Source organism: Puma concolor, chromosome D4 (genome assembly GCF_028749965.1).
Source record: "Puma concolor isolate L17-30 chromosome D4, mPumCon1.1.hap2, whole genome shotgun sequence".
NCBI lineage: Eukaryota > Metazoa > Chordata > Mammalia > Carnivora > Felidae > Puma > Puma concolor.
Genome location: NC_141679.1, coordinates 2,194,903 through 2,220,366, shown reverse-complemented (window position 1 = coordinate 2,220,366; position 25,464 = coordinate 2,194,903). Strand labels below are relative to the sequence as shown.

At 39.5% G+C, this 25,464-nt stretch overlaps 1 long non-coding RNA gene across 1 annotated transcript in view; it reads right to left on the bottom strand.

Moving 5' to 3' along the window:
* LOC147574648 (uncharacterized) overlaps window positions 1-25,464 on the bottom strand; it is a 37,198-nt gene that overhangs the window by 7,045 nt on the left and 4,689 nt on the right. The window contains exon 3 of the long non-coding RNA XR_015243378.1: window positions 3,178-3,776. This is a non-coding gene — a long non-coding RNA (uncharacterized LOC147574648). The remainder of the gene's footprint in view (window positions 1-3,177; window positions 3,777-25,464) is intronic.

The window sequence follows — 25,464 nt, the reverse complement described above, 5'->3', positions numbered from 1 at the left end:
AGCAGAGGTTGTAATGCAGACAACCAGGGGTATCTCCCCCTTTTTGTTTTTTTAACATGTTTTTGAGAGTAATATATGCTTATTTTACAACTGTTTCACCTGTGGATTATAAGGAATGGGTAATTCCAACCAAGGCTTAAGTAAAACAACTTAAAAGGGTGTGTTGTCCTGTTGTTTTACCCTTTTTTGTTAAAATTATTTATTTACTTATTTATTACCATTAACAAAAATATATCTTTCTGTGGTTGTCGTAGGATGCACTAATTTTATTTTGGCTCAGCAGTAACTTATATATTGATCATCCATCGGCAATTGGGGGAGGGGGCTAAATGACCAAAGTCAGGGTCTATTCCCCTGCCTTTTTTTTAGCAATGCCCATATACATATGTTTCAGCCATGTGGATACCCATTTGTGGCATACAATGGGCTATGTTTAGTAAAATGGCTTCCATGTATCTTAGTAAAAGCCCTTCATATATTATCCATTCTTCATAGGGTAGAGGCATCCATTCCTCTGCTAAACAGGAACAACAAAAATGTGGAGGATTTGGAGGCTGGCACCAAGAGTATTGCCATCATTTCCCCAGACTTTGGATCAAAGGAGGGGGAATCTTAATCTTAACCCTGTGTGTTTTTAAAATGCATTTATTTTAACCTTAGTCTGTTCTGAGCACATGTAAAATTTCTTTTTAAAGATTTTTCTTCACAAAACTTCTACAACTTTTTTTGCATTTAGATTTTGTCCCAAGGCATTTCTTTTCAAATAACCAGTCTTATTTAGGACAAAATTACTTTCTTTTACCTTCAAAAAAATTATATTTCCATTTCTTATGTCTTTTTTTCATATCTACTTTTCTATATACAGAGTTGCTTTTCTTATTTTTATCAGTTTTAACTACATTTAGTAGATAAATTTTAATTCTTAGAAACTTCAATCTCCAGTGAAAACTAAGTAGTAACCAACTGTGAATTGTCTGTTATATGAGAAAATTCTTTAGGTGGTAGACTTATGAATCCATTAAGCATAAAGCATGTTTTTTTAATGGATTTTTTTTTTTTAGCATTTATTCATTTTTGAAAGGCAGAGAGAGACAGAGCGTGAATGGGGGAGGGGCAGAGAGGGAGACACAGAATCTGAAGCAGGCTCCAGGCTCCGAGCTGTCAGCACAGAGTCCAACATGGGGCTCGAACTCACGAACTCTGAGATCATGACCTGTGAGATCATGACCTGAGCCGAAGTTGGCCGCCCAGGCGCCCCTTTAATGGATTTAAATATTCTTAGTTGTTTTTTTTTGTTTTACTTAAGTCAGAAGCATAAACCTATGTTAAGTACAAAATGCTTCAACATTCCATTTGATTTAGAAGAGGCCTAAATGTCTGAAGAACTTAATTTATCATTTAAGCAAAACGTTCAAGTCTTAGGTTACCAAAGACCCTGAAAGCTATCTTAACAATTACCCATGAAAACTATAAGGCAAAAAAAGTTAACCATTAAGTCATCCTTTATGTTAACAAATTGGAACAGAGAGAACATGAGCTTATTTGACCTTTAATAGACCTTAATAGAATAAGGATCTATAATTTAAAAGATATGCCTATCTTAACATTTCATCTGTGTCCCCTTAAAAGTTTACCATTGTTAATTTTTTTCCTGTGGAACCAGTGAGGAAATCTGAAGTTTAAGGGGGTGTTTTTTCCTTTTTGACAGTGTGGGGAGGAGGAGCTGATGCTACATGAGACACCGAAGAGCCAGATTTGAAGGCTGCACCCAAGGTAATGCAGAAACAGGAGGAGTGGGAAGGGAAGGCAGAAAAAGTGAGGTGCCTCCAAGAGGCCTGAAGGCAGACAAAGGCACAGAGGGCAGAGAAAAGAGTTCAAGTGGTCCTAAAGCCTGTCAGCTCAGGTGAGCAGATATCAATTTTTGTTTTGTATTATTTGTTTTGTTTTCCACTAGTGGAATTAGGCAGTCTATGTCAGGCCAGAGAAGACAGGGAAGTTCCCCGAAACAAAAGGAGTTTCGGCAGCTGCTTGGGAATATTCCTTAAAATCTCTATCCAGAGATAGACTAGCCAGAGATAATTAGCTCTAGTCATCATACTCATTAATCCAGGAAATGAATGAGGGAGAAGCCCTCACATGTAGTTAAAAGTAACTAGCGTGTACAGGGAGAAACAGTAAGAGATAGAGTTAGAGTCTCCTATATTAGGGATAACCTGTGTAAAATACACTGCACTATTTTAGTGGACTGTTTTACTGACAATGATAGGAAGCTGGGCTTGCTGCCTTGGATGGGAATATTGCCCTGTGCCAGACAGTTGTTAAAAAGACCCCAGAACAACAGCAGCAAAGTTCTGCATAGCACGAGTCATGCAAGCACATGAAACTCTGGGGCACAGATAGCATACCGGGCTAGGGTCAGAATGATGTCCATAAGAGAGCCCCAGTCCCAGACACACATGGAATAAGCACCACAAATACTTTCTAAAATGCCAGTTCTAAAAGGGCTGTGGTGGACATACAGCTGAACTGATTTTTGCAATTCTTTTACTATTGGAAAGAGCAAGCCTTCATGGATGTAGTGCCCATTTTTCCTGATAATGGGAAACAGCTGGAATTTACTGGCCTCATGGGCTTTTTAAATGTACTTTTTCATTGGGCTAAGGACTTTATCAGAGCCGGCTGGTGAGGTTTTTAGAGGCTCAATATCGCCCCACCCTTTTGGGGGAGGAGGTGTATCTTTTGGCTGTACAGGCACCAGAGGCACAGCCTGATTATAGGGGGACGGAGGTTTTTCCTCCCTTTTAGAGAACTCTGTGTCTTCATATACATTGTCCAATCTCAAGGGGAGAAAAGCAGTATGGATGATGGACCAGGTGAGGATTACCTCAGGGGGGACGTTAGCCTTTTCAGAATGCCAGGCCTTCAATGTTTTCTTTATTTGTTCCCATACTTCAAGATCTTAAGTTCCTTGTTCTGGGGACCAAGGGCAATTTTGTTGGACAGTCAGCAATAATCTAAGGAGAGCCTTATAATTTAGAGTAGTCCATGCTGTGTCTCCTAGGGACTGATGAATTCGAATATAGCACTTTTGTTTAGGGGCTAGGGAGCCTCCCATGGTAGAGCTCTCAAAACATCCTGTGGCAGCAAATCCTAATATAGTTCCGCTTTATCCCTTACCTTGTCAGATAGAGACTGTATCCGGTGCGATTGTTTTCTTGGAGCCCCTTAATCGTTCTGCAGCATCATGCAGTCCTCGTGTCGCACCACCTCTTGGCCATGTTGGCTCCTTGCCCACATTGATCCATAGTACCCCTTTCCTTCTTTCACCTCAGGGTCACCATCTGTTGTAGACTCTAAGTCTAAAGTTCTCTCTTGGCCAGCAAGAGAGCAGATGCAGGATTAAAAGTGAGAGATGGCTAATGTCTGGGAAAAGACAAGAGCCCCAAATAAGGGTCCTTACCCCGTATTTACTAAGATCAGAAGGCTTACAAACGTGATAGGAGTGCACAAAGAGACAATGAATCGGTGAACATGAACTCATGGGCATGAGGGAAAGGGGGTTTTGAAGATATACGGTGTTTGGGGTTTGGGTCAATATGAAACATGGGGCAGCTGGGTGGCTCAGTTGGTTAAGTGTCCAACTTCAGCTCAGGTCATGATCTCACGGTCCGTGAGTTCAAGCCCCGCGTCGGGCTCTGTGCTGACAGCTCAGAGCCTGGAGCCTGTTTCAGATTCTGTGTCTCCCTCTCTCTCTGCTCCTCCCCTGTTCATGCTCTCTGTTAAAAATACAATAAAAAATAAAAATAAAATAAATAAACGTTAAAAAAAATATGAAACAAAACCCTGGCTCTGGGCAGATGGTTGTTAACAGCAGACAGGAGGTGCCCTATCTGTTTATCTTAGCCAGCCTAGGGGATAAGACAGAGCAAGTAACCTCAGGGTTAACAATGCACCTTTTCTTTTGCTAATCAGCTCTGCTCTGGCGGTTTCATCTACAGTGCAGTCTACAGCCCTATTTACCTGTTTGCCTAATTTGGTCCTTCCTTCCTGTGAAAGCTTTCTACTACAGTACTAAATTGGGGGTGCACTTCTGTCCTGAATACCTAATCTTGTTTACCTCATATACCTTTGTACTGGGTGCCTTTGCCCCCCCCCCCCCCCACTCTATTCTGGGCGCACTCTTGTTTCCCAAGCGTGGATGTGAGCATCCTATAGCTTTGTAATTCTTTATCCCTTGTTAACCCATCAGTGCAGGCTCAGGGAATTCCTAAGCTTATTCCCCACAATCTTGTCATTTATTTCGCTCTACATCTCTTAGTTGTTTTCTTTTTGATTTTCCAGGGAATTACTAGTAATATAACAACCTAGCTTGCATTAACACCAAATTCTTTTAATAGTATCCAAAATACTTGTTCATATATGGTTTTTGTCCTTGTGCCTTCCTTTGTGCGGTTACGTCACACAAAATCTCTTGTATATTTTGTGCCAACAACAGATTGGTGCTTTATGCAGTTCTTTTAAATCAAGTAGGTTAAAAACAACAAATACATTTGTACTGTCTTTTATATTTACCTCTTTGTAGTTAATACTTGCTGATGCTCTTTATTTCATCATGTGAGTCAAGTTTTCTCCATGTTTTTTCATTTAGTATTAATGACCTATATTTTTAATTTGAATTTTTTAAATTCTGTATTAAAAAATTTTTTTTAATGTTTATTTTTAGAGAGAGAGAAAGAAGAAAGAGAGAAGTGAGAAAGAGAGAGAGAGAGAGAGAAGTGAGTGGAGGAGGGGCAGAGAGAGAGGGAGACACAGAATCTGAAGCAGGCTCCAGGCTCTGAGCTGTCAGCACAGAGCCCGACGTGGGGCTCAAACCCAAGAACTGTGAGATCACGACCCGAGCTGAAGTCGGACGCCCAACCGACTGCACCACCCAGGCACCCCTTAAATTCTGTATTTTTGAGAGAGAACACATGCAAGCAGGGGAGGGGCACAGAGAGAGGGACAGAGGATCTGAAGTGGGCTCTGCACAGACAGCAGCTTCAGCTCAGCGAGCCTCATGTGGGGTTTGAACTCATGAACCGTGAGATGATGACCAGAGACAAAGTCAGATGCTCAACCAACTGAGCCACTCAGGCACCCCAAGCATCCGACTCTTGATTTTGGCTCAGATCATGATCCCAGGTTTGTGGGATCAAGCCCCATGTCGGGCTCCGCACTGAGTGTGAAACCTGCTTTCCCTCTGCCTCTCTCCTCTGCTTGTGTGAACTCTCAAAAAATAAAAGATTTAAAATATTTTTATTCAAGGGTACCTGGGTGGTTCAGTCAGTAGAGCATCCAACATTGGCTCAGGTTATGATCTCAGGTTTGTGAGTTTTTGTTTTTAATTAAGTAATTTATTTTTAATTTGCATCCAAGTTAGTTAGCATACAGTGCAACAATTATTTCAGGAGTATATTCCTTAACTCCCCTTACCCATTTAGCCCCCCCTCCCACAACTCCTCCAGCAACCCTCTGTTTTTTCTGTATATTTAAGAGTCTCTTATGTTTTGTCCCCCTCCATGTTTTTATATTATTTTTGCTTCCCTTCCCTTATAGTCATCTGTTTTGTATCTTAAATTCCTCATATGAGTGAATTCATGTGGTATTTGTCTTTCTCTAATTTTGCTTAGCATAATACCCTCTAGTTTCATCCACGTAGTTGCAAATGGCAAGATTTCATTCTTTTTGATTGCCGAGTAATACTCCATTGTGTATATATACCACATCTTCTTTATCCATTCATCCGTTGATGGACGTTTGGGCTCTTTCCATACTTTGGCTATTGTCAATAGCACTGCTATAAACATTGGGGTGCATGTGCCCCTTCAAAACAGCACACCTATATCCACTGGATAAATACCTAGTAGTGCAATTGCTGGGTAGTAGGGAAATTCTATTTTTAAACTTTGAGGAACCACCATACTATTTTCCAGAGTGGCTGCACCAGTTTGCATTCCCATCAGCAGTGCAAAAGAGATCCTCTTTCTCTACATGCTTGCCAACATCTGTTGTTGCCTGAGTTGTTAATGTTAGCCATTCTTACAGATGTGAGGTAGTATCTCATTGTGGTTTTGATTTGTATTTCACTGATGATGAGTGATGTTGAGCATTTTTTCATGTGTCAGTTGGCCATCTGGATGTCTTCTTTGGAGAAGTATCCACTCATGTATTTTCCCCATTTCTTCATTGGATTATTTGTTTTTTGGGTGTTTGAGTTTGATAAATTCTTTATAGATTTTGGATACTAACCCATTTGCAAATATCTTCTCCCATTCCATCAGTTGCCTTTTAGTTTTGCTGATTGTTTCTTTCACTGTGCAGAAGCTTTTTATTTTGATGAGGTCCCAATAGTTCATTTTTGCTTTTAATTCCCTTGCCTCTGGAGACATGTTGAGAAAGAAGTTGCTGCGGCCAAGGTCAAAAAGGTTTTTGCCTGCTTTCTCCTCTAGGATTTTGATGGCTTCCTGTCTTACATTGAGGTCTTTCATCCATTTTGAGTTTATTGTCTTTGATGTAAGAAAGTGGTGGAGGTTCATTTTGCTGCATGTCGCTGTCCCATTTTCCCAGCACCATTTGCTGAAGATACTGTCTTTATTCCATTGGATATTCTTTCCTGCTTTGTCAAAGATTAGTTGGCCATACGTTTGTGGGTCTACTTCTGGGTTCTCTATTCTGTTCCATTGATCTGAGTGTCTGTTTTTGTGCTAGTACCATACTGTCTTGATGACTACAGCTTTGTAATACATCTTGAAGTACGGGATTGTGATGCCTCCAGCTTTGGTTTTCTTCTTCAAGATTGCTTTGGCTACTCAAGGTCTTTTCTGATTCCATACAAATTTTAGGATTGTTTATTCTAGCTCTGTAAAGAATGCTGGTGTTATTTTGGTAGGGATTGCATTGAATATGTAGATTGGTTTTGGTAGTACCGACATTTAACAATATTTGCTCTTCCAATCCAGGAGCATCAAATAGTTTTCTTTTCTGTTTATCTTCAATTTCTTTCATAAGTTTTCTATAGTTTTCAGTGTACAGGTTTTTCACCTCTTTAGTTAGATTTATTCCTAGATATTTTATGGGTTTTGGTTCAATTGTAAATGGGATCAATTCCTCGGTTTCTTTTTCTGTTGCTTCATCATTGGTGTATAGGAATGCAACAATTTTCTGTGCATTGATTTTATATCCTGCAACTTTGCTGAATTCATGAATCAGTTCCTGCAGTTTTTTGGTGGAATCTTTTGGGTTTTCCATATAGAGTATCAGGTCGTCTGCAAAGAGTGAAAGTTTGACTTCCTCCTGGCCTATTTGTATGCCTTTTGTTCCTTAGTGCTTTCTGACTGCTGAGGCTAAAACTTCCAATACTATGATGAATAACAGTGGTGAGAGTGGACATCCCCATCGTGTTCCTGACCTCAGGGGGAAAGCTCTGTTTTTCCCCATTGAGGATATTAGTGGTGGGTCTTTCATACATAGCTTTTATGATCTCAAGGTATGATCCTTCTATCCCTACTTTCTAAAGCGTTTTTACCAAGAAAGGATGCTGTATTTGTCAAATGTTTTCTCTGAATCTATTGAGAGGATGATGTGGTTATTGTCCTTTCTTTTACTGATATAATGTATCACATTGATTGTTTTGCAGATATTGAACCAGCCCTGCATCTCAGGTATAAGTCCCACTTGGTCATGGTGAAGAATTCTTTTAATGTATGGTTGGATCCAGCAGGCTAGTGTCTTGTTGAGGATTCTTGCATCCATGTTCATCAGGGTAACTGGTCTGTAGTTCTCCTTTTTGGTGGGGTCTTTGGTTTTGGAATCAAGGTAATGCTGGCTTCATACAATGAGTTTGGAAGTTTTCTTTCCATTTCTAATTTTTGGAACAGCTTCAAAAGAACAGCTGTTAACTTCTCTTTAAATGTTTGGTAGAATTCCCCTGGAAATCCATCCAGCCCTGGACTCTTGTTTTGGGGGAGATTTTTGATTACTACTTTAATTTCTTTACTGGTTATGGGCCTGTTCAAATTTTCTATTTCTTCCTGTTTCAGTTTCAGTAGTTTATATGTTTCTAGGAATTTCCCATTTATTCCAGATTGCCCATTTTATTGGTGTACAGTTGCTCATAATATTCTATTATTGTATTTCTGCTGTGTGGTTGTGATCTCTCCTCCTTCATTCTTGATTTTATTTATTTTGGTTCTTTCCTTTTTCTTTTTGATCAAACTGTCTAGGGGGTTTATCAGTTTTGTTAATTCTTTCAAAGAACCAGCTCCTGGTTTCATTCATCTGGTCTACTGTTCTTTTGTTGTTGCTGTTTGTGGTTTTGCTTTTTGTTTCCAGAACACTGATTTCTGCTCTAATATTTATTATTTCCTGTCTTCTGCTGATTTGGGTTTTATTTACTGTTATTTTTCCAGCTCTTTAAGGTGTAAGGTTAGATTGTATACCTTAGATCTTTCTTCCTTCTTTAGGAAGGCCTGGATTGCTATTTACTTCCCTCTTATGACCACCTTTGCTGTTTCCCAGAGGTTTTGGGTTGTGGTATTATCATTTTCATTGGCTTCTATGTACTTTTTAATTTCCTCTTTAACTTCTTGGTTAGCCCATTCATTCTTTAGTAGGATGCTCTTTAATCTCCAAGTATTTATCTTTTCAAAGTTTTTCTTGTGGTTTGAGTTTAATAGCATTGTGGTCTGAAAATATGTGGTATGATCATGATATTTTATGTACCTGTTGAGGGATGATTTGTGTTCCAGTATGTGATCTATTTTGGAGAATGTTCCATGTGCACTGGAGAAGAACGTGTACTCCGCTGCTTTAGAATGAAATGTTCTGTATATATGTTAAGTCCATACGGTCCAGTGTGTCATTCAAAGCCATTGTTTCCTTGATGATTTTCTGTTTAGATGATCTGTCCATTGCTGTAAGTGCGGTGTTGAAGCCCCCCACTATCATGGTATTATTATCAATGAGTTTATGTTTGTGATTGATTTATATATTTGAGTGCTTCCACATTTGGAGCATAAATGTTTACAACTGTTAAAACTTCTTGGTGGATAGACCCCCTTAATTATGATATAATGCCCTTCTTCATCTCTTGTTACACTCTGTATTTTAAAATCTAGACTGTCTGATATAAATATGGCTACTCTGGCTTTCTTTTGGCAACCATTAGCATGATAGATGGTTCTCCATCCCTTTACTTTCCATCTAAAGGTGTCTTCAGGTCTAAATGGGTTTCTTATAAGCAGCATATAGATGGATGTTGTTTTCTTAGCCATTCTGTTACCATATATCTTTTGATTGGTACATTTAGTCCATTCACATTTAGAGTGAGTACTGGAAGATATGAATTTAGTGCCATTATGTTTCTTGTAGAGTTGGAGTTTCTGGTGATCTCTGGTCCTTGCTATTCTTTGTTCCTTTTTGTCTTTTTAGTGTTTTGTTTGTTTGTTTTCGACTTTTCTCCCCTCAGTACACCTTAAAATTTCCTGCAGGGCTGGTTTAGTGGTCACAAACTCGTTTAATTTTTGTTTGGGAGACTTTTAATCTCTCCTTCTATTTTGAATGACAGCCTTGCTGTATAAAGAATTCTTGGCTGCATATTTTTCCAATTCAGCACATTGAATATATCCTGCCACTCCTTTCTGGTCTGCCAAGTTTCTGTGGATAGTTCTGCTGCAAACCTGATCTGTCTTCTCTTGTAGGTTAAGGACTTTTTTTCCCCTGCTGCTTTCACAACTCTTTCCTTGCCTGAGTATTTTGTGAATTTGACTATGATATGCCTTGTTGATGGTCAGCTTTTGTTGAATCTAATGGGAGTTCTGTTTCTTGGATTTTGATATCTGTGTCATTCCCCAGGTTAGGAAAGTTTTCCAGTATGATTTGTTCACATAAACCTTCTACTCCTTTCTCTCTCTCTCTCCATCTTCTGGGACCCCTATGATTCTGATGTTATTCCTTTTTAATGAGTCACTGAGTTCTCTAATTCTTACACCATACTCTTTTGCCTTTTTTTTCTGCTTCATTATTCTCTGTAAGTTTGTCCTCTGTATCACTGATTCACTGCTCTTGCTTCATCCATCCTTGCTGTCGTGGCATCCTTCAAGATTGCAGCTCAGTTGTAGCATTTTTTATTTCATCCTGACTAGCTTTTACTTATCTCTGCAGAAAGGGATTCTAATCTATTTTCAACTCCAGATAGTATTATTATCTTGACTCTAAATTCTGGTTCAGACCTCTTGCCTGTATGTGTGTTGATTCTTATTCTTGTTCCATTCTGGTGATCATTACATGCAGTCAGTTTCAAAACTCTTATTGCACTTTTCATTTTGGCCTGATTTATTTTTAGGTCTTTTATCTCTCTGGTAAGGGTCTCTCTGATGTGTTCTATGGTTTCTCAAGTGTAAGGGTCTCTCTGCTGTGTTCTATGGTTTCTCAAGCCCAGCTAGTATCCTTATGATTGTTGCCTTAAATTCTGGATCAGGCATATTACTTTTGTTTTTATTAGATGCCTGGCTGTGACCTTTTGTTGTTCTTTCTTTTGGCATGAATTCCCCCATCTTGGCATTTTGTCTAGGTCTGTCTTCTTCTGTGTTAAGAAAGCCTGTTAATTTCCAGCTTCTGAGAGTAATGGCTTTACAAAGAAGAGGTGATAAAATGTCCAGAGCCTCGTGCTCCAGGAAGTGTCCTGCATACACTCTGCTGCTGTGTTTTGGTGCTGTATCCCTCGGGTAAGTTGCCCACAGAGTTTCTTCTTACCTGAAATGGGCAATATTTGGACCTTGGCCAGAGTGTGGCAAGTTTTAACTAGGTGTGCTCTGCTCTGCTCATTAAGAGAGACCTGATGCTACTTACACTAGAATTGAAGCTTTGAAGAACTATGGTCTGTAAACATGTACAGGGGTGTGTGCTGGTATTCTGGGGGAGGGGTCAGCTGCACTGTTCTTTAGGCACACTTGCCTGAGAAAGTACCAGAAGAGTGCAGAGGGGGTGGGACTTGGTATAAGCAGGTCAGGCAGCCAGTATTGGTGCTGTCCTCTTTGCTGAAGTTGGTTTATGCTTAGGGATGTGGGAGGGAAATGGCACTAGCCAGCTTCTCTCTGGAGAGAGGAGTACATGCTGGCTGTTCTCAGGGAGGCAGTTTCAGAGGAATTAATAAATTCCCCTTGTACATTTTTCAGATCCCTAATTTCAGTCTCTGGGCTGCTTGCCTTCCTGGAGCAGCTCAGTGCACCCTGGGCTCTATCCCAGCCAGGCCAGCTGACTTTTAAAATTCCAGAGTTCCAGGACCTAGTATGGTGGGTATCTGTACTGATCCTCTGGTAAAGGGTCTCACCATGCTGGGACTGATGCAGGTTTGACCCAGAAGGGCAGCTGTGCCAGAGCACAGTGGCATGCAATATGGAGCAAAGCAAGTGTCTGGGTTGGCTGCCCTCAGCAGGTGTCTGTGCACCTATGCTGAGGGGCAGGGTAGGGAAATGGCACCCACCAGTTCTTTTGTCCCCAGAGAGGTAATGCTACCTCTCATAGCTGTGCTCTAAAGAGAATGAACAGGCTCTCCCTCTGCCACTTAGGTGTTCCTTAGATTGCACAGCGTGCCCTGCCTCTGTCTCTTGAGTAAGGCAATGTCCTCAGGGTTCTATCCCAGCCAAGCTAAGGAAACTCTGATACTGCTTTGAGCCCTGCTGCTTGCAAAACCTCATGAAAATCAGCCCTTGTCATTTTCCCAGCCAATGGCTTTGGGGGAAGTGCTCTCCTTGTGCTTATCCTTGTGCTCTCTACTCTCTCTCGCCTTTCTCTGTGACCAGAGCTCCCTCCTCTCTGCAGCACCATGATCCATTTCTTCCCCAAACCATGTCTCTGCATTTCCTGTCTTCCTCAAAGCGGCTTCTTCTCTCCCTTTAGTTGTGAAGTTTGTTCTATCCAACTCAGGTTGATTTGTTGAGTAGTCAAAATGATTTGATAGTTATCTAGCTGTGTTTGAGGGATGAGGCAAGCCTAGGGTCCTCCTGTTATGCTGCCATCTTAGTTTCCTTCTGATTATAGGATTTTTTATTTATCTGTGTGTTATCTTTATCAGTGTTATTTCTTCATATGGCTTTGAGTTACTGTCTAGTGTCCTTTCATGTAAACCTGAAGGACACCCTTAAGAATTTATTTTGAGGGAGAGAGGGTTTGAGTGGAAGAGGGGCACAGTGGGAGAGAGAATCCTAAGAAGGCTCTGCTCAGTGCTACCCCAGCTGATGCAGGGCTCAATTCCATGAACTTTGAGATCATAACCTGAGCCAAAATCAAGCGTCAGATACTTAACCAATGGAGCCACACAGGTGCCCCTAAACATTTCTTACAGGGCATATCCAACAGCCACACTCTTCCTTAGTTTTTGTTTATCTTGTGATGCCTTAATTTTTCCTTTACTTTTGAGACAGTTTCACGAGATACAAAATTATTTGTTGACAGGTTTTTTTTCTTTCAGCAATTATTAAATATATTATCATCCTACCTCTTGCTAAAGCAATCTTCTGAGAAACTGGCCTAATTTTATCGAAGATCCCTTTTATATGATGTTACTCTGCTTTCAATATTCTTTTTGTTTTTAGCTTTTGATGCTTTATGTTTTGGTGCAGGACCCTGAGGTTTACACACTTGGGAGTTAACTGAGCTTTTTAGATTTAAAGATGCATGATTTTTTTTATCACTTTGGGGAAGTTTTGGCCATGATTTATTCATAGATTCTTCCTGCCCCTTTCTTGCTCTTATTTCTGGGAGTCCTATGATGCATATGTTTGTATTCCTTTTTTTAAAGTTTATTTTATATTTTATTTTAAACTTTATTTGAGAGGGGGAGAAAGAAAATCCCAAGTAGGCTCCATGCTGTTGGCATGGAGCCCAAATTAGGGCTTGATCCCATGAACCACAAGGTCATGAACTGGGCCAAAATCAAGAATCGGCTACTTAACTGGCCACCAAGGCACCCCCATATGTTTGTATTCTTGATGGTATTCTACAGGTCTCTTCTCTGTTCACTTTTCTTTTTTCTTTCTGCTCCTCAGACTTGATCATTTCAGTTGTCTTACCAAGTTTATTGACTCTTCTGTTCAAATCATCTTTAAAAACTCTAGCGAATTTTTCATGTTATTGTATTTTTCAGTTCTAGAATGTTATAATTTCTTTATATAATCCTTTATGTTGAGAAACTTTTTCCTGGTTTTGTTTAGCTCTTTTGAGCATATTAAAGATAGCTGATTTAAAGTTTTTGTATAGCAAGCTCAATTTCTGTGCTTCTGGAGCTCAGTGTCTCTTAATTTTTCCTGTTTGTGAGCCATATTTTCTTGTTCCTTTGCATGCTTTGTCATTTTTCTTGTTGAGAACTGTATGTTTTAAATACTATAATTTGGTAACTCTGGACCCCAGATTCTTCCCCCTCTTTAAAGTTTGCTTTTGTTACTTTGTGGGATAGTCTCTAAGGTCTCTGTTTCTTTAATGTATGGTCAGTTGAATTCCTAAGGAAGGAAGCAAAGGAAAGGAGGAACGAAGGAAGGAGGGGCAAACACAAAAGGAAAGGAGGAGGGAAAGGAAATGAAGGAAGGAAACAAAGAGAAAAGGAAGGAATAAAAGAGGAAAAAATACTTCTTCAGTCTTTTACAGATTGGCTCTGTGTTGGAGCACTCACTCATCGTTTATTAGGCTTTTATAACACAGAACATGGAACAAGAATTTAAGGAAACCAGGAGAATAGTGTACTAACAAATATACAGTATCAATAAAGAGAAATTATGAAAAAGAATGTAAATTCTAGATTTGAAAAATATAACTGAGGTGAAAAATTCTATGCAGAAGTTCAATAATTAGCTTAAGCTGGCAGAAGAATGAATCAAAAAATTTGAAGATATGTCAACTGAGATTATCCAGTTTGAGAAACTGATTGAAAAAAAAAACCTCTAACAAGAACATAGCCTGAGCTACCTGTGGAATGCCATCAAGCATGCCAAAATGTACATAAATAGATATACAGAAGGACAGAACAGATATAAAGGGGCAGAAACAGCATTTGAAGAAATAGTGATTGCAAACTTCTCAGATTTGATTAAAAACATTAAAAAGTGGGGGAGAAAGGGAAATGGCAGAGTAGTAAGGTCCTGAGCTTACTTCATCCCACGGACACACCGAGGGAACAAAGATGTATTGTATTTCACTCCAAAAATGACCTGAAAACTGACAGATCTTCCACAGCGACTCACAGAGGGAAGGCGACATCAGAAATGGCAGGAGGGGCAGAGAAGTGGTTGGGAACCAGGTCCCCAGGGTGAATGACTGCAACAAAAGGGACATCACAAGCTTGGAGTGAGGGAATCAGATCCCACAATGGGCACCACTACCCTTAGGACATGAACTGGGAAGATGAGTCCCTATATGTCTAGTTTTGAAAATCAGTCTGGCTTAACTCTAAAAGTGTCTGAAAACTACAGGAAATCTAGCTTCCACCATGTTTAGCCAGCATGCTAAACAACTATGCCAAGACAACCACAGAAGCAGCAGTTTCAAAAGTGCCTGAAGTACATGGGGTAGAAAGGAAGGGATCTCCAGATTTCTCCAGGAACAAAAGTACTGGTAGATACCATTTTTCTTACCCTTACCCTTACCAGCCTAGATAACTGGACCTTGTAGAAGCTAGTTCTAACATTCTCCATCTACATTGCTAGCACCACATGCCCTGCCCATGTGTTCCTCTGATGACCAACCCCACCCAACTCATCCCAGCACATGCCCCTCCAAAGCAGTTACTATCCTGCCACATCCAGCAGGCAACCCCACTGGTACCAACACCCCTGCAAAACAACTCTTGCCCTGAGTATGTAGGTAGCTAACCCCATACACTAACATGGCTGTAGCTCCTGCAGGTAGGGCTCTTACTTGGGTGTGCAGTGAGCCAGCCCTGCCTTTTGTTGCCCCTGGTGTCACAGCGGGTAACTGCAGACAACCAGACTAAGCGCTGGTCATGCCCAAGAGCAAGCTTATGGTGGATGCAGCCAGTCCTCTCAGAAGCACAGGGAGAAACTCTTCCCACCAGTGAGCCTACAGCAGCTGCACTGGACCTCTCAGCCACCAGTGTATGGAGTAAAACCTGTCCACAATGCACCTTCAGCATCCAGAGGAGATCATTACAGCCAGTCCTTCCCACCAGTATGCCCACAGCAATTAACAATTAAGGCTCAATGTCAACAAAATATTAGCAATCCAAATTCAACACTACAGAAAAGGATCATTCACCATAATCAAGTGGAATGTATTCCAGGAATGCAAAGATAGTTCAATATTCACAAATCAATCCATGCAATACATCACATTAACAAGAGGAAGGATGGGGCGCCTGGGTGGCGCAGTCGGTTAAGCGTCCGGCTTCAGCCAGGTCACGATCTCGCGGTCCGTGAGTTCGAGCCCCGCGTCAGGCTCTGGGCTGATGGCTCGGAGCCTGGAGCCTGTTTCCGATTCTGTGTCTCCCTCTCTCTCTGCCCCTCCCCCGTTCATGCTCTGTCTCTCCCTGTCCCAAAAATAAATAAAAGCATTGAAAAAAAATTTTTTTTAATTAAAAAAAAAAAAAAAACAAGAGGAAGGATAAAAACCGTACAGTCATCTCAATATGGGAGAAAGAGCATTTGACAAAATACAACACTGGTTCATGCTAGTAACTCTCAACAAAGTGCATTCAGAGGGAGCATATCACAACATAATAAAGCCCATATACAAAAATCCCACAGCTAACATCAGACTCAATAGTGAAAAACTGAAAGCTTTTTCTCTAAGATCAGGAATAAGATAAAGTGTCTACTTACCACTTTTACTCAATACATTACTAGAAGTTCTAGCTATAGCAATCAGACAAGAAAAAGAAGGAAATGGCATCTGAATTGGTAAAGAAGAAGTTAAATTGTCAGTATTTGCATATGACATGATACTACAACCTGAAAGTCTCCACAAACATTATTAGCACTAACTCATTAATGTTGCAGGATACATAGTTAATATACAGAAATTTTGTGTTCCTATATGCTATGAACAGTGTAGGAGAAAGAAATTAAAACTGCCATTTGTAAATGCACCAAGAAGAATAAAATTCCCTAGAATAAATTTAACCAAGGAGGTGAAAGACCTACACTCTACAGGACACTGATGAAAGAAACTGAATATAAACAAATGGAAAGATATACCACGCTCAAGGACTGGGAAAATTAATATTGTTAAAATGTGCATACTACCCAAAGCAATCTTCAGATTGAATGTACTTCCTATCAAAATACAAATGGTGTTTTTTTAGAACTAGAAAATAAGCCTAAAACTTATACAGAGACACAAAAGACCCCAAACAGCCAAAGCAATCTTGAGAAAGAACAAAGAAGGTATCACAATGCCAGATTTCAAGAGATACTACAAATCTGTAGTAATCAAAAACAGTGTGGTATTGACACACAAAGAGACATATACTTTAGTAAAATATACAGAACAGAAATAACAAGTTTATATGGTCAATTAATCTCCAACAAAGGAGGCAAAAACACAACGGTTAACAGGCACTCTCCTCAATACATGGTGCTGAGAAAATCAGCTGATGCAGAAGAGTAAAATTGGATCACTTTCTTACACTATACACAAAAATAAATTTAAAATGGCTGACTTCTGGGGAAAATGGTAGAGTAGGAGGATACTAGGATCACCTTATCCCACGGATACACCTAGAGAACACCTGGCAGACTGGCAGAACAGACTCCCCAAAGCTAAATGTAGAGAAGAAGCCACATCAAAGAGGGTTGGAAGGGTAGAAACAGAGTCCAGAGTTAAATAGACCCATGGGACTATCCCTAGTAGGGAGGAACACCTTATACATGAAGAGGGAAGAGAAACAGACTCTCACACCAAGCACCCCAGGCATGGGGGGACCTGCATAAGACGAGTCTGTGTAATATTTGGCTGTGAAAACCAGAGGAGCCTAATATTTTGAGTTTGTGTAATTTGTGGGGCTTAATACTGGAAGTTTAATTTTTATTTTTATTTTTTTTTAAGTTTACTTATTTTTGGGACAGAGAGAGACAGAGCATGAACGGGGGAGGGGCAGAGAGAGAGGGAGACACAGAATCGGAAACAGGCTCCAGGCTCCGAGCCATCTGCCCAGAGCCTGACGCGGGGCTCGAACTCACGGACCGCGAGATCGTGACCTGGCTGAAGTTGGACGCTTAACCGACTGCGCCACCCAGGCGCCCCAATACTGGAAGTTTAAAAATCAGTGGGCTCCACTCTGGAAGAGTGGCTATCTGATGGGCAATAGGAAAATGAGTCCCTGCCCTTAAAGAGACAGAAAAAATGGCACCATGGTGATACAGCATAGAAGCAGCAATTTGAAAACCATTAGGGGTGTACAGGAGGGACATTTGTTTACTAATCTCATGTGTGTGCTGGAGGGGCAGGGATCTCTGGGGGGCTTCTCCAGGAACAAAGAAGCTGCCAGATGCCATTTCCCTCCCCTGCCCGCCCAAGCCTTGACACACGGACCCCCTCTGGGAACCAGTGCAGTGCAAACACTTTTGGCCTAGCGTGTTAACGGCACCCACCCCCTGTGTTCTCTTGTGGACCCAGCCCTCCAATACACCCTAGGCCCAAGCCCATGCAAAGTGGTGCCACAAACCTGGCAGTGTGCAAGCAGCCTTGACAGGAGGCAGCACCACTCCAAAGTGACTCCTGTCCAGGGTAGAGGGGGAAGATGACCACACACAACAGTCCAAATGTGGACCCAGCTGTGCACTAGGGTCAGACATCTGTGGGAATGGCCAGGCCCACCAACAAAAGCTTCTCAGAGGACAACACAGAGAAATCACCCTGTAGTTTGGTGCTACTGTATCTCTGGCAAATACCTGGTCTGACTCAACTCAAGCTCACAGTGGCCCAACACTGGCCCACTAACAACAACAGGGACCAAACCCTGCCCATGACAAAGAAAGCCACTGCAGATGACTGAAGACAAAAGTGGCTCAGCCATAACAAGAGGGCTCACACAACACATATAGACACCCCTGAAGCACCAGTCTCTGGTGAGTGGGAGACTTTGCACAGGAAGATCCAACAGAGCCTATTCTTCATAAGGCCACAACTTTCAAGAGTGGGAGATACAGCTGACCTTTCTAATACATAGAAACAGACACAGAGAAGTAGACAAAATGAGGATACAGAGGAATATGTCCCAAAGAAAGAACAAGACAAAATCACAGCAAGAGAGCTAAACAAAATGGTCATAAGTAATATGCCCACTAGAGAATTTAAAGTAATGATCATAAAGGTATTCACTGGATTTGAAAAAAAGAGTACAGGACCTCAGTGAGACTCTTAATAGACTGAAAACATAAAGACCCTATCAGAGATGAAAAACTGAAATTTAAAATACAGTAAAGAAAATAAATAGACCAAAGGAAGCAGAAGAATTGGTTGAGTGATCTGGAGGAGACAGGAATGAAAGCAAGCTGAACAGAAGAGTGAAAAATAACAACAAATGAGAGTTAGGGAACTCAGAAATACTATAAAGAGTAATAACAGCTGCATTATAGGGATCCCAGAACAAGAAAAGAGAGGAAGGAGGCAGAAAATGCACTTGAAGAAGTAATAGCTGAAAACTTCCAGAATTTGGGGAAGGAAACCAATCAGGATCCAGGAGACACTGAAAGCCTCCAACAAAAATCAACCCAAGGAGGTCTACACCAAGACACCTGGTAATTAAAATAGCAAAAAATACTGATAGACACAGAAATGTAAAGGTTGCAAGAGACAAAGATTACATACAAAGGAAACCCCAAAAGGCTATCAGGTGATTTTTCAACAGAAACTCTGTAAGGCAGAAGGGAGTGGCACGATGTATTCTAAGTGCTGAAAGGGAAAAATCTCCAGCCAAGAATATTATATCTAGCAAGGCTATATCATTCAGAATAGGAGAGATCCAAAGTTTCCAAGACAAAGGTTAAAAGAATTTGTGACCACCAAACTAGCCCTACAAGAAATTTTAAGGGGGACTCTGAGTGTAAAACAAAAACCATGAGTAAGAAAAGTAGGAAGCACAAAAGCAAAATAAATAAATTATATCTGTAAAAATCAGTCAAGAAAAGCACAAAATAAAGACATAAAATATGATACTGAATATCTGAATAGTGGTGGGGAATAAAGAATGAGTTCAAAATTAAGCAACCATCAATTTAATATAAACTGCTACATGCAGATGTTATATATACATCTAATGGTAATCATAAATAAAAAGATAAGCAAAATATAAGAGTAAGAAATCCTTCACTAAAGAAAACCTGCAAACCATGAAAGATTGAAAGTATCAGAGAAAAATTACAAAAACCACAGGGCCAGTAACAAAATAGTAGTAAGTGCATAATTATCAATAACTACTTTGAATGTAAATAAAGTTCCAGGTTTTTTTTTTCACAGACTGAAAAAAAAAGACATAGATTGACAGAATGGATTAAAAAAAAATAAAAACCAAGATCCATCTATATGCTGCCTACAAGAAAATCATATCAGACCTAAAGACACGTGCAGGTTGAAGGTGAGAGGATGGAAATGGGGAGCCAAGGAGCTCAGTCAGTTAAGCATCTGACTTTGGCTCAAACCATGATCTCATGGTTTGTGAGTTCAAGTCCTGCATCAGGCTCTGCGCTGACAGCTCAGAGCCTGGAGCCTGCTTCAGATTCTGTGTCTCCTTCTCTCTCTGCTCCTCGTCCACCCCCCCCCTCAAAAATAAACAAATATTTTAAAAAATTAGAAAGTAAAGTAAGGGGATGGAGAAACATTTACCACAGAAATGGATGTCAAAAGAAAGCAACGGCAGCAAAACTGATATCAGACAAAATAGATTTTAAAACAATGACTGTAAAAAGAAAGACACTATATAAAAATAAAGGGGACAAACAATGAGATACAGCAAGTATAAAAATACATGTACCCAACATGGAAGCACCCAAATAAAAGCAGCTAATAATAAATATAAAGGAAGTATCTGACAATAATACAATAATAATAGAGAACATTAATGTCCCACTTACATCAATGGACAGGTTATCTAAACAGAAAATAAATAAGGAAACGGTGGCTTTGAATGACACACTGGAGCAGATGGATATAACAGATATATTCAGAACATTCCATTCTAAAACAGAATATGCATTGTTTTCAAGTGCACATGGAACTTTCTCCAGAATAGATCAGTTGTTAGGTCACAAAACAAGTCTCAACAAATTAAAAAAGATCGAAGTCATGCCATGCATCTTTTCTGACTACAACACTATGAAATTAGAAATCAACCACAAGAAAAAATCTGGGAAGAATGCAAATCATGGAGGTTAAATAACATGCTACTAAACAATAAGTGGGTCAACCAAGAAATCAAAGAAATAAAAAAGTACACGGAAACAAATGAAAATGAAAACCTACCTACCTCAAGAAGAAAAATCTCAAAAAACCTAACTTTACACCTAAAGGAGCTAGAAAAAAGAGCAACAAGCAAAACCCAAAACCAACAGAAGGAAGGAAATAATAAAGATTCGAGCATATATATATGTATGCATATATATAGAAACAAAGTGCACGTATATGTATATATACATAATATAGAAACAAAAATAAACATCAATAGATCAAGAAAACCAGCTGATTCTTTGAAAAGATCAACAAAGTTGATAACCTCTATCCAGACTCATCAAAAAGGAAGGAAGGAAGGAAGGAAGGAAGGAAGGAAGGAAGGAAGGAAGGAAGGAAAAGGACCCAAACCAAATCACCAGTAAAAGAGGAGAAATAACAAACACCACCACAGAAATACAAACTATAAGAAAATATGAAAAACTATATGCCAACAAATTTGACAACCTGGAAAAAATGCATAAATCTCTGGAAACATATATATTAACCAAAATTGAAACATGACAAAATAGAAAACTTGAACAGACCAATAAGCAGGTCAGAAATTTAATCAGTAATCAACAAGTAATCAACTCCCAACAAACAAAAGTCCAAGATCAGATGGCTTCAACAGGCAAATTCTAACAAACATTTAAAGAGTTAATACCCATTATTCTCAAACTATTCCAAAAAATAAAAAAGGAAGGAAGACTTTCAAATTAATTTTCTGAGGCCAGCATTACCCTGTGATACCAAAACCAGATAAAGACTCCACTAAAAAAGAAAACTGAGTCAACATCCCTGATGAACATGGATGCAAAAATTCTCAATAAAATATTGGAAAATCGAATTCAACAATACATTTAAAAATCATCACCACTATCAAATGGGATTTATTCCTCCTAGGCTGTGGGGGTGGTTCAGTATTCACAAATCAAGTGATACACATTAAAATAGAACCATATGATCGTTTCAATAGACACAGAAAAAGCATCTGAAAAGTACACCATCCATTCCTGATAGAATCTTCAACAAAGTAGGGAGAGGGGGAACATACCTTGACCTCATAAAGGCCATATATGAAGACCCCACAACAAACATTATATTCATTTGGGGAAAACTGAGAGCTTTCCTCCCAAAGTCAGGAACAAGACAACATGTCCACTCTATTATTCAACATAGTACTGGAAATCCTAGCTACTGCAATCATATAAGAAAAAAAAGGTATCCAAACTGGTAAAGAAGTAAATCTTTTAACTATTTGCAGATGATATAATACTACATACAGAAAACCCTAAAAACTCCACCAAAAAAAAAAACTACTAAAAGTGATAAACTCCAGAATGTCACAGGATGTAAATTCAATGTACAGAAATCTGTTGCATTTCTATACACGAATAATGAACTAGAAGAAAGAGAGATTAAGAAAATTCCATTTACAACTGCTCAGAAAATAATAAAATTAGGAATAAAATTAACCAAGGAGGTGAAAAATCTGTACTCTGAACACTGTCAAAAACTGATGAAAAAAATGAAGATGACACAAAGAAATGGAAAGACATTCCATGCTCACGGATTAGAAAAACAAATACTGTTAGTATATCTATACTACTCAAGTCCATCTACAGATTTAATGCAATGCCTATCAAAATACCAATAGCATTTTTCACAGCTAGAACAAACAATCCTAAAATTTGTATGGAACCACAAAAGATCCCGAATAGCCAAAGCAACTTTGAAAAAGAAAAGAAAAGCTGGAGGCATCACAATTCCAGACTTCAAATTATATTATAAAACTGTAGTAATCAAAACAGTATGGTACTGGCACAGAAAGAGACACATAGATCAATGGAATAGAATAGAGAACCCAGAAATGGACTTACAAATATATGGCCAAAGCAGGAAAGAATATCTAACAAATGGTGTTGGGAAAACTGGACAGCAACATGCAAAATGAAACCGGACCACTTTCTTACACCATACTCAAAAATAAATTCAAAATGCATGAAAGATCTAAATGCAAGACAGTCAAAGTCATAGAGGAGAACACAGGCAGGAACTTCCTTGACATCAGTCATAACAATTTCTTTCTAGATATTTCTCCTGAAGCAAGGGAAACAAAAACAAAAATAAACTACTATGGCTACATCAAAATAAAAAGCTTCTTTCTGTCACAGTGAAGGAAATAATCAACAAGACTGAAAAGGCAACCTACTGAATAGGAGAAGACATTTGCAAATAACATATCTAATAAAGGGTTAGAATCCAAAATATATAAAGAACTGATATAACTCAACATTCAAAAAATAAATAACCCAATTTAAAAAATGGGCAGAAGACATGAACAGACATTTCCCCAGAGGACATCCATATGGCCAACAGACACATAAAACGATGCTCAACATCACTCATTACCAGAAAAATGCATATAAAAACTACAATAAGATATCATCTCACACTTTCCAGAATGGCTAAAATCAACAATATAAGAAGGGATCAAGTGTTGGCAAGGATGTAGAAAAAAAGGAACCTTTTGGATTGTGGGTGGGAATGCAAACTGGTGCAGCCACTGTGGAAAACAGTAGGGAGGTTCCTCAAAAACATAAAAATAGAGGGGCGCCTGGGTGGCTCAGTCGGTTAAGCGGCCGACTTCAGCTCAGGTCATGATCTCGCGGTCCGTGAGGGCTGTGAGTTCGAGCCCCGCGTCGGGCTCTGTGCTGACAACTCAGAGCCTGGAGCCTGTTTCAGATTCTGTGTCTCCCTCTCTCTGACCCTCCCCTGTTCATGCTCTGTCTCTGTCTCAAAAATAAATAAATGTTAAAAAAAACAAAAAAAAAAACCCATAAAAATAGCACTACTCTACAATCCAATAATTGCATTACTGGGTATTTACCAAAACACACACACACACACACACACACACAAAACCAATTCAAAGCGATACATGCACCCCCATGTTTATAGCAGCATTATTTATAATATCCAAAGTATGGAAGCACCCCTACCATCCATCAATAGATAAATGGATAAAGAAGATGTGGTACACACACACACTGGATTATTATTCATCTATAAAAAAGAACAAAATTTTGCCATTTACAACAACATGGATGGAGCTAGAGAGCATAATCCTAAGCGAAATAAGAGAAAGAAACACCATATGATTTTGCTTGTATGTGGAATTTAAGACACAAACAAACAAAAATGAAGAGAAAAACCAAGAAAGAGACTCTTAACTATAGAGAACAAGCTGATGGTTACCAGAGGGGAGGTGGGTGAGGGTATGGGAGAAAGAGGTGATGGGGATTAAGGAATGCACTTGTCTGATAAGCACAGGGTGATATATGGAACTGTTGAATCTCTGTATTGTACACCCGAAGCTAACATAACACTGTATGTTAACTATATTGGAATTTAAAATTAAATTAGGGGCACCTGGGTGGCTCAGCTGGCTAAGCACCGACTTCAGCTCAGGTCATGATCTCACAATTCATGAGTTCAAGCCCCACATCGGGCTCTGTGCTGACGGCTCAGAGCCTGGAGCCTGCTTTGGATTCTGTCTTCCTCTCTCTCTGACCCTCCCCCACTAATGTTCTCTCTCCCTCAAAAATAAATATAATAAAAATTTTTAAGGGGCACCCAGGTGGCTCAGTTGGTTGAGTGTCCGACTTCAGCTCAGGTCATGATTTCATGGTTCATGAGTTCAAGCTCCGCGTCAGGCTCTGTGCTGACAGCTCAGAGCCTGGAGCCTGCTTTGGATTCTGTCTCCCTCTCTCTCTGACCCTCCCCCACTAATGTTCTCTCTACCTCTCAAAAATAAACATAATAAAAATTTTTAAGGGGCACCCGGGTGGCTCAGTTGGTTCAGGTCATGATCTCATGGTTTGTGAGTTTGAGCCTGGTGTTGGGCTCTGTGCTGACAGCTCAGAGCCTGGAGCCTGCTTCGGATTCTGTGTCTCCCTCTCTCTCTGCCCCTACCCCCTTCGTGTTCGTTCTCTCTCTCTCTCTCTCTCTCTCCCCCTCCCCCTCTCTCTCTCAAAAATAAACATTAAAAACAATTAAAAAAATTTTTTTAAAGAAACTAAAGACACAAATAAATTGAAAGAAATTCCATGCTCCTAGCTAAGAATTACTATGTTTAAATATTCACACTACAAGCAATCTACAGATTAAGTGCCACCTATATCAAAATTCCAATGGCCTTTTCACAGAAATAGAACAAACAATCCTATAATTTGTATGGAACCACGAAATACCCCAAATAACCAAAGCAATTTTGAGAAAGAACAACAAAGTAACATGCTCCTTGATTTCAAATGATCTTACAAAGCTGTAGTAATTAAAACAGTATGGTATTGACATAAAAACAGACACATAGATCAATGGAGCAGAACAAAGGGCCCAGAAATAAACTCATGCACATATTGTCAATTAATTTATGACAAGAGAACCAAGAATATTCAACGGGGAAAGGACACTCTCTTCAATAAATGGTTTTGGGAAAACTGGATAACTATTCCATACACAAAAATTAACTTAAAATGGATTAAAGATATGAATATAAGACCTGAAATCCTAAAAAGTACTACAAGAAAACATAGGGTGTAAGCTCCCTGACATCTATCTTTGTGATGCTTTTTTTGATTTGAACCAAAAACAAAGACAACAAAAGCAAAAAATAACCAAATGGAACTGCATAAAACTAAAAAGCTTATGAACAGTAAAGGAAATCATCAAGAAGATGAAAAGGCAACTACAGAATGAGAGAAGATATTTGCAAATCATGTATCTGATAAGGGGCTAACATCCAAAGTTTATAAAAACTCATATAACTCAATAGCAAAACCAAACAATCCAATGAAAAAATGCGCAGAGGATCTGAATAGACATGTTTCCAAAGAAGACATACAGATGGCCAGCAGATACATGAAAAGAAGCTCAACATCATTAATCATCAGGAATTGTAGATCAAAACTATAATGAGACATTACCTCA